This window comes from Saimiri boliviensis, chromosome 7 (assembly GCF_048565385.1).
Source record: "Saimiri boliviensis isolate mSaiBol1 chromosome 7, mSaiBol1.pri, whole genome shotgun sequence".
In the NCBI taxonomy this organism is placed as follows: domain Eukaryota; kingdom Metazoa; phylum Chordata; class Mammalia; order Primates; family Cebidae; genus Saimiri; species Saimiri boliviensis.
This window is the reverse complement of record NC_133455.1, coordinates 5570663-5579827: the sequence shown is the minus strand read 5'-3', so window position 1 is coordinate 5579827 and position 9165 is coordinate 5570663. Positions and strand designations below refer to the sequence as shown.

The 9165-nt window shown below is 43.1% G+C and overlaps 1 long non-coding RNA gene across 1 annotated transcript; it reads right to left on the bottom strand.

The window, feature by feature from the left end:
- Positions 1–2794: 2794 nt before the first annotated feature.
- Positions 2795–8725, bottom strand: LOC141585041 (uncharacterized). Its single transcript, XR_012518310.1, has 5 exons — positions 8546–8725; positions 5907–5981; positions 5439–5582; positions 4068–4140; positions 2795–3041 (listed from the first exon to the last, which is right to left on the bottom strand). It is a non-coding gene; the product is annotated as an uncharacterized LOC141585041 (long non-coding RNA).
- Positions 8726–9165: the final 440 nt, after the last annotated feature.

The following is a 9165-nucleotide window of genomic DNA, read 5'->3' as shown; positions in this document are numbered from 1 at the left end:
CTGTTGATGCGTGACCAACTTCTGGGGTTCTGAGAGCCATAATTCATTGACAAAAATACAATTACTAATCCAATAAAAACATGAGCCCACAAATTAGAAAGATAGGTCCTCAAAGATTACAATAGAATCTTACTCTAAAACCACATTATCTGGCCTCTCTGTGAAGACGTACAGAGAAACTTGAGAAAGCTAGGAAAAATGTCTTCCTGCTCTTTTTTAAACAAATAATTTACAAACACTTTGGAAAAGATCCGCTACCAACTGATTCCTCTGACGGGGACTATAGGAATGACATTTTGATACTATCTCATAAGAACTACCCTAAGCAAGTCCTGCACAACTAACAAGGAATGCTCCGTGGTTAAGATTACAGGGTCTGATGCCAGTCTTTTCAGATTGAAAATATGGTTGCTACACTCACTAGTTGAGTGGGCTTAGCTGAGTTTAACCCCCTCTACGCCTCCATCTCCTTATCTAGGGACTGTGAAAGGTAGTATTTTCTATCTCAAAGGATTGTTATGAGAATTAAATGAATCAACACTTGTAATAGCTGGCACATAATAAGTGTTAGCTATCAATATTCACTGTTCAATTAGTGTTAGCTATCAATATTCATTGGCTAGAGTGTCAGCTCCCAAAGGCAGAGCCATATCCATTCCATCTTTGTGACTTCCACAACATTCTGTACACTTATTTCCACATTGTGTATGTTCAATCAGTATATCTAGATTCAAATCACTCAATGTGATCAGGAGGAGACTTGGTTCATAGCATCTTAGAACTCAGGTCCACGTCTCCAGCCATTGCCAAATCTGTTTGACGCATAAGCCCCTTCTGCCTCTTTCTGAAGATTTTCAGTGATGTTAAATCCACTAGGGATAGTCCAACAAAGATTGAACAGCCACTCTTGAGGTTTATTTCACCTCTGGATTCATTCATTTCTAAGTTCAAAATGCTGGTTGAGCACCCTGCATACACCAGGCACTGTGCAAACACAGGGGGCATGTGATTAGTAAAGGGACATAACCCAGACTCCACGGGTCCTTCAGTCAAGTGGGGTTTAGAAGACAGAGCAAGACACGGCTATGGATGTAACATAAATGCATATGTAAGATTTACTGATGTAGTGGAGGTCAAGCACTGTGCGAAGTTTCATTCTTTCCCAAATTTCACTGGCATTGCATCATACAACATTTAAACTAGTTAATGATAATTCATTTTTCAGTGCTCAGACTATCTGTAGATTTCCACCTGACAACAGTTTGTTATCAGAATACATGAAGTACAACATAGAGAGGGAGAAATTTAACTTATCTTCACTGTCTTCCAAATCCTTCTTATCTATGACTCCACTCAACACTGCCTGTAAAACCAGTGTATGGTGAGGACCATGTACTGCCCTGTAAAATTCGCACATGGGTAGAATACCAGAATAAATTAAAGATAAAAACCAATTGGCCTGGGAACCTATAAAAGCCTAGGAGTTCTCCAAAAGATTTTCGATGATTTCTTGGATGAGTGTCAGTTCTGTGTCGTGCACTGCCATTAGAACAGATGTCTAGAAAGTGTAGCTCTGTGGTTTAACATTGTCAATTCTCGTTGTATAAATGAGGAAACTGGGCTTGGTGAAATTTAAGGAATTTCCCCAAGATCAAATACGTAAAAGCTAGAACCAGGATTTGGACCAACAGGATCTGTCTGAAACCTTAACCAAAGAATTCAGTGGCTCTTCATTCTTTTTCTTTTAAGTAGCTGAAAATGGTTCCTTTTTAACTTCCCCTACTGGAATATAAAAATCACAAACCTACTCCGTCTTCTATATGATGGTCCTTGAAAGACTTAAAAAGAGCTGTCATGTCTCCGTCTGTACCTTACCCCTGGACCTCTTCTTCTCAGCACCAGGCTGAACACTCTCCCTTCCTTCAGTCATTTCTCCTGTGATTTGATTTCAAAATCCTTCAGCCCACAGACAGTCTTCAGCGGAACACAATCTGATTTCCCATTGTTCTGCTTACGACCTAGAAAGAATTTGCTGTTGGACTGACAGAGTGAGGGCTATCATTTTTTGCTCATTTTTGGTGGAGACCAGTGTAAAAGAAATATCACACATCACTCCAAAATCTACTGTCAGAAAGCCAGTAGCACAGATGAGACAAGAAATGACAAGTGCCCCTCTCCCTCCATGTGGGAGATAACAGGGAGTGGTGGAGACTGCAGAGAGCTGAGTGGAGAGCCTCTGTAGACAGCTGGTCCACTCCAGACGATGTTGACAGGCAGAGCACGGGCTCAGGGCAACCTGACCACAGGGTGTTTCAAGAGGAGCTGGGGATCCAGATGTGAAATTAACAATGTTTGCATGCTGGAAACGGATGCCAATTTTAAAAAGTCAAACACACACACACACACACACACACACGCACACTCTTCTGGGCCAGATATGACATGAAGTCCAGCAGCGTTAACTGTGCTGGGGCCACGTTCTGATTAATGCTGGTAAAGATCACATCAGTCTCATGCCAGCTTCTTCAATTGGCTCATTGGATTTTACTACTTATAAAAATGTCAAGATTTTTTCACACGGATGCTGCTGTTAGGCTGTAATGAAAACTTTCTTAACTGAAAAGTAGGATTTTTTGTCCTTCTTCAACTTGCCAGACTAGGTTAAGATTCCTGTCTCTGAAAATTGTTTTTTTCTCTCAGATTCTGGACTCTAACAACTGCATCCTCTGTCTTCCCCAATGTTAAAACACATGCTTTGAATGAAGAGACTCCCAGTCAGGCTTTGTGTGAGCAACGTGGCTGTTTATTCACCGGGGTGCAAGTGGATTGAGGCCGAAAAGGTTGTCAGTGGTGGGCAATGGAATAGAGGTTGGTTTTATAAGTTTGGGGTGGGCAGTGGAAAGTTACAGAAGTTACAGTTGGTGGTTTGTGGAAGCGGGGGGTGGGGTCTTTGGTTTGCAAGCTGGGAGAGGGTCACAGGGTGTGGAGTCTTGAGATTGGACAAGCTCGGTTACAAAGTCCAGTGGCCTTGTCAACTGAGGCTGGAGTAAAAAACAATAGAAGAAGGTCTCAGGTTAGTTAGGCACCGCAGGGGTTGATCGTTTCTTCCAGGAACTCATCTGGGGTGTACATGCAGGTCACAGAGAGGATCATGCCGGTCATGGCGCGGTCAGACCTTACATTTCTGTCTTTTTATATTAATAATACAAAGGAAAAAGAAATGAAGAGTGGGGAGGAGTGGAATATTAGGAAGGCCAGCATAGAGGGGGGATGAGGCGTTGTTTTTTAGGGCTTCCCTGAGCAGGATTAGGGGTAGTGCAGAGATCTAAAAATGGGCAAGGGGTAATACTGTGGCGTTGTTAGAAGGAGCATTTGTTGTATTAACTGTATTAACTGGCTATTGCTTGTTTATGATTTTGTAGGAAATGAGAGAGTAATTGGAAATCACAGGGTCCAAATAAGAGAAGGAGAAAGACAGTATCAGAGGATTAAGGATTGGAGGAAGCCATGACTCCCAGTTAGAGAGTGTCCAGCCAGTACAGCCAGGTGCAGAATAACCATTTGCCTGATGGGCGAGCTTTTGGGCTCTGTCTTTTAATTTACTGATGGCATCATATATGAGGCCGGACTGGTTTACATAAAAACAACGTTCTTTATTTAGGAATAGGCAAAGATCTCCTCTTTCAGCAGTCAGTAAATCAAGACCTCTGCGGTTTTGGAGGACAGCTGCAGCTAGGGAGTTTACTTGGGCTTGAAGAGTTAATTCTGCAATGCTAGCAGAGAAATCATTAACCTCCAAGTTTGGTGATTTGCAAACTCAATATGTTCTCCTGGAGATCAAGCTTCCGTTTTCTGCCAAGGAAGTCCCATATTCACGCAGCTATAACAGTGACCATGAAGCATATAGCGACCATTTCCCAAAGTCACATGGGGGAGTGGGTATGTTCAGTATGCTTCTATAGAGCGGGGGCAATCAAGTACAGTGCAGAGTGGAATCCAACTTTCCATAAGCTTGGATTTGCCTCTCTTAGGGTGAAATCTCTAGGTCAAGAGATTGCAATCCCTACCTGTGGGGCTCCACACCAGACTCTCTGGAGAGGATCTGCAGAGGCAAGTCATTTAGTCCATAGTAGTATCAGCCTGCAAATACAGTCTTTCTCTAAACACACAGTAGCATCAGCCTGCAAATACAGTCTTTCTAAAAATTCTTGGCCCCTTTAGTGACAATGCTATGGCAACTCTAAATAATGAATATTGTCAGAGGCAAGTGAGGAAAATGAGTCATCAATTTTATTTCATTCCTGAGCAGATGATTGCCTATGACTTGGCTCAGACTTCTTAAAACTCCTAATATTTAAAACCTTTGGTTTGCTTAATTAAACCTGCCAGGATTACCAGAACTGCCAAGAGCCCCAGGGCACGGCTGCATAGAGTTGTTAAGATATTTCCCCTTCTGTCTCAGGGAGAATTAACTTTCAGGAAACAGATTATATAAAATTTGGGATTCCTAAGGATTATTATCATTATCATTTTAAAAATTATACTTCACAGAAATGTCATTGCTTCTTTATGGAAACCAGATCTGGCTTAAGGCACAGCCTCACTGGCAGCCTCCACCAAGCTGTGATCTAAAACATGAACAAATCATCTGCTCTCAGATCTGTTCTACCATGGGAGAATACCCTACAGGTTTTTCTGTCTACCCAGAAGTTCTGAAGACTGAAACCAAGTTTCCCTGAACCTCTAAACAGGAGCCAGTGGAATGGCATGAAGAACTCAGCTCAGCAGGATTGTATTTATCTAAAAGGAATGAATAGATTGAACCTGGAGGCTCTCTTAGCAACTTAAAGGAGAAAAGATTATTCTAAAACTTTTTAGGTCTCCTTTAGAAAAAAAAAAGATGGAAATACTAAACTGGGTTATTCAGATACCTGCAAAGAAAAATAAAATGAAAAAGGGCTGGTCTCTGGATGAATTTAGTATCATAAATCTAGCTAATTGGAATAAAAGTTTAAAAAAATAAAAATAAACAGCAGAAATGTTCCATGGCCAAATTTTCTCAACTGTGATTGTAGCCCACTGGTAATCCTTATATTAGGTGAGTTGTCACATGGACGAATGTTTTTTAACAGCCGTTGAATTTCATGCATATAGGGAGCCAGGGAAAGAAGGAAGGTGGAAGGGGTGGAGGGAATTCTTTCTGCTGGAGATTAAGGGTCAGAGACTCCCCTTTCTAGGGAGAGGAAATCAGCATCGCCTGCTGCAGCCACCTGCTGATTCCAGGGTGTCTCTGCTGTCAGCCATCTCCTCCTTTGTGAGGTCATTCTGGCCTCCAGCCCTTCAGAGCATGGGATGCTCAGTCACAACAAGACCTTGGAGACAAGAGAAGTGGCGACAAAAGCTGTGAGCACTCAGGACAGCTGTAGATAACAGCTTACCTTAATGACGTCTTCATCAGCAGACTTGCATTCCACAGACTCAGACACGTCAACCACAGAACCATCCTCCTGAACACCCACGACTTTGACGGGAACCGAAACAGGCTTTCCGGTGAGAATGGCGGTGTTCAAAACCTCAGTGTCCTAAACAGGAAAGGAGAGGGCTCAGATCAGCAAATACACACACCACAGGAGCGAGGGGGAGAGGGGTGGCCACCAGGCTCCCTACTGCCTTGATTCTCGTTCTGCCATTTAGACAGTTGTCCAAAGGGATGAAACCAAGAAGCTCACACAAAATGGAAGGTTCTAAACAACTGGATGGCATCTCCTCCCGGGCGGGGATCATCAAACCTGATGGTTGGTCGGAATGTCTTCTCAGTCCCCAGGTGCAGGGTCATCCTCCCCTTCCCTGACCTCCACTCCCTCTCCCTTACTCCACCCCTTCCACCCTCCATCCCACAAACTCACACGTAGCACATGAGTTCCTTTCTGTATTTTTCAAATCTTGGCTCAAGGATGGTTTGGGAAGTGACTGCCTATTTTCTGATTAACACAGGGAAAAGAGACTTCATTGTAATTTTATATTAGGAAAGACAATAGCAGAAACAGAAGAGCACTCGTTGAACATCACAAGCCTCTGCACACCGGAGCTGACTGCTGCACCCACCACCCCAGCATCTCCAGAACCCCGAGAGCTCTCCCTCCAAACCCAGGTATTTCTAAGCACAAAGTGGTTTGTTCCTTTCTTCCTCTGATGATCTCTTAGAGGTTCTGCAGTTTTTATCATTGTAATTTATCTCAAATCTATCTACTTCCTTCATTCACACTACCCACTCCCATGTTAACAGTAATCTCTCACATGGACAACTGATCTCTGTGTGTCTCTTTACAACAAACATGCTCTTTTAAATATATACATATACATAATTCAGAATATTTATCTCAGCTGAAAAGAAGCTAATAGCATTCTCATAAGGTAAAATCCAAATCTGCTGACACTGAGTGGTCCATCCCCAGCCCTCCTCTCTAGTTCTCTCTTGCTCCCTTCTCTCTGTCCGTCACCACAGTTTTCTTAGTTCTTCCAATGGCACAATCTAAATTCTGTCTTCTGAGCTTTCACATGCAGAGCCCTCTACCTAACACACCTGGCGTCCTTTCATCCTTCAGATCTCGCCACGCATGCCCATTTCCGAGGAAAAGGACGTGCCTGCCTGTTCTTGGTATGAATTAAGACACGCCTATGATGTTACTAGGTTTCAAGGTCTTTCCCTGCATGGTTGTTACCAAAATCACAATTATATAACAATTTTGATGTTTATGATACTTACCATTTAGACACAATAGACTCTACATTCCACAAGTGTATCTCTGTGCTGAAAACCCAGGATGATACCTGGTGTGTGAAAAGCAGACCAGAAGAGAGGGCACATGTATGGGCTCTGGGAACGAGAACGCCTAGTTTTGAAATCGCTCCCCTTCCTCTGTTTCAGTGAAGATTGTACGTATGTGTGCTGGGGGTCGGGGGATGAACATAAGAGAGTAAATTTTGGTCTGTATTCTCTGCACTCTTGTGTCCTTTGCTTCACCTGATTCTGGTGACCCTGTTTATTCACACATCCAAACCGACAGTAAATCACAATGACAGAAGTGTTTTCTCTAAATCCTTCCTTGTGCCTTGCGATGACCACTTCAGCAAGGCTCTGCTTAACTACAACTGTTACTTTGTTATCTTAAATAAGTCTGCTTATATACATCTTGGGCTAAATTAAAATTTAATAAAGCTTCAAGTTGCCATGGAACCAGCAAGCAAATGACAGCTGTTCAATTAAAACCTAAACCTGATCAGACAGACACATTGAGAGAATACTCCAGAGGAAAAGCGTATAACTATTGAAACTCAAGTCCACATCAATGCCTTTATTTAAATATGAATAAACTCTTCTGTGTGGTTTTACTGTGAAATGGCTGGTGCCTTGGTGATTGCAGTGAGCAGTGAGAGCCTTAGCTGTAGGCTCCAGCTGCTTCCCAGTCCTTTGGTCAGGTACTGTGGATAAATGGATGGATGGATGGATGGAGACAGAGAGAGGCAGAGCAGAACAAGCTGGAAGGAAAACCAATGCAGAAAAACAGATAAAGGAGGGAGGGAGGAAGGGTGTGAGAGAGAAAGCAGATATTTGTATAAACAGGTCATGTAAGCTTAAATGATCCAGAAACAGACAATGAGAGAGAGAGAGAGAGAGAGAGAGAGAGAGAGAGAGAGAGAGAGAGAGAGAGAGAACAGCTGAGAAATAAACTGAGCAAAAGCATAAGGATAGAGACATTTAGTGAGAAGCAAACGGAGAAAGGCAAAGAGCTAGGGAGGCAGTGCCAGCAAGACAGCCAGACTGAAAATGGCAGGTGGAAAATCAGCGGTAGCAATCAAAGCAAGAACAAAGAAATGGAGAGAAAGGTCTTCACATCTCACAAGTCAGAGATCTCCCTGCTCTGAAAAAGTGAATAGCTTTTGGCTTCATGAAAAGAATGCAGATGCAGTCAAAGCCCATAGATGGATGTGTTCTGTGGCTGTTCAGCTGAGGCTGAAGTAGCTACAGTCCATCACTGAGGCTTCTCTTCACAACGACAGGACACTGGGGAGAGCATCCCCCCGAAACAAGGAGCACCCCGGGGATTTGCTGCACTGTTACATTCACCGAGACTTTCTGACGGCCACAGACTCAGGGGACTAATCTGTCTCATAAACATAGATGCAGAAGTTCTCAACAAAATGTCTCCAAATTCACAATGTATAAAAATAAATCCCACAGAAGGGTTTATTTATATTTAAATAATATGGTTCCAAATATATGACATTCTGGAAAAGGTAAAACGGTGGAGACAGTCAAGAGATCAGTGGTTGCCAGGAGTTTGGATGAAGAGGATGAGCATAGAGGATTTTTAGGGCAGTGAAAATTAATGTAATTCTCATATCCTTTCCCGGATCATAATACTTATTAGCCTATAAACCTTAGGAGGACTCAGAGCTTCTGCATTAGTGAATTTCAAATTGCTCATAAAGGCATACCAGAGACTGAATAATTTACCAAAGAAAGAGGTTTAATTGGACTCACCAGGTTCACACAGCTGGGGAAGCCTCACAATCATGGTGGAAGGCAAGGAGGAGTATGTCACATCTTCCCTGGATGGCAGCAGGTTAAAAGAGAGCATCAGATCTCATGAGACTTATTCACTATCGGGAAAACAGCACAGGAAAGACTTGCCCCCATGAGACAATTACTTCCCACTGGGTCCCTCCCACAACATGTGGGAATTCAAGATGAGATTTTGGTGGGGACACAGCCAAACCACGTCAGCTTTCATTCAGTCTTTGAAAAGTCAGTCCAGAAAATAGTATTAGCCCATTTTCACGGGAAATGAGGAGTGTTGCTTTGCTGTTCCAACAAGTGCTTCTCTTCAATCCGATGCTGTCAAAGGCACTTCTCCAGGATTGCCATTGGCTAAAAAGTAGGATGGAAAGGAACTGATGGTCTGAGACAGCTGATTTATAACATCCTACTCAGGCCATCCATGGATAGGACACGGCCAAACAGTGTCATGATGGGATGCATGGTGGCTCTGCCAGTCCCTGGGACAGATTGAAAATCAGAGTATTTAGGCCGACCTGGGAGCAGGAAGCCAAATGCAGCTCGGTGATTTCTTGCCAGGTAACTTCCTTTGCAAAGGGGCACCG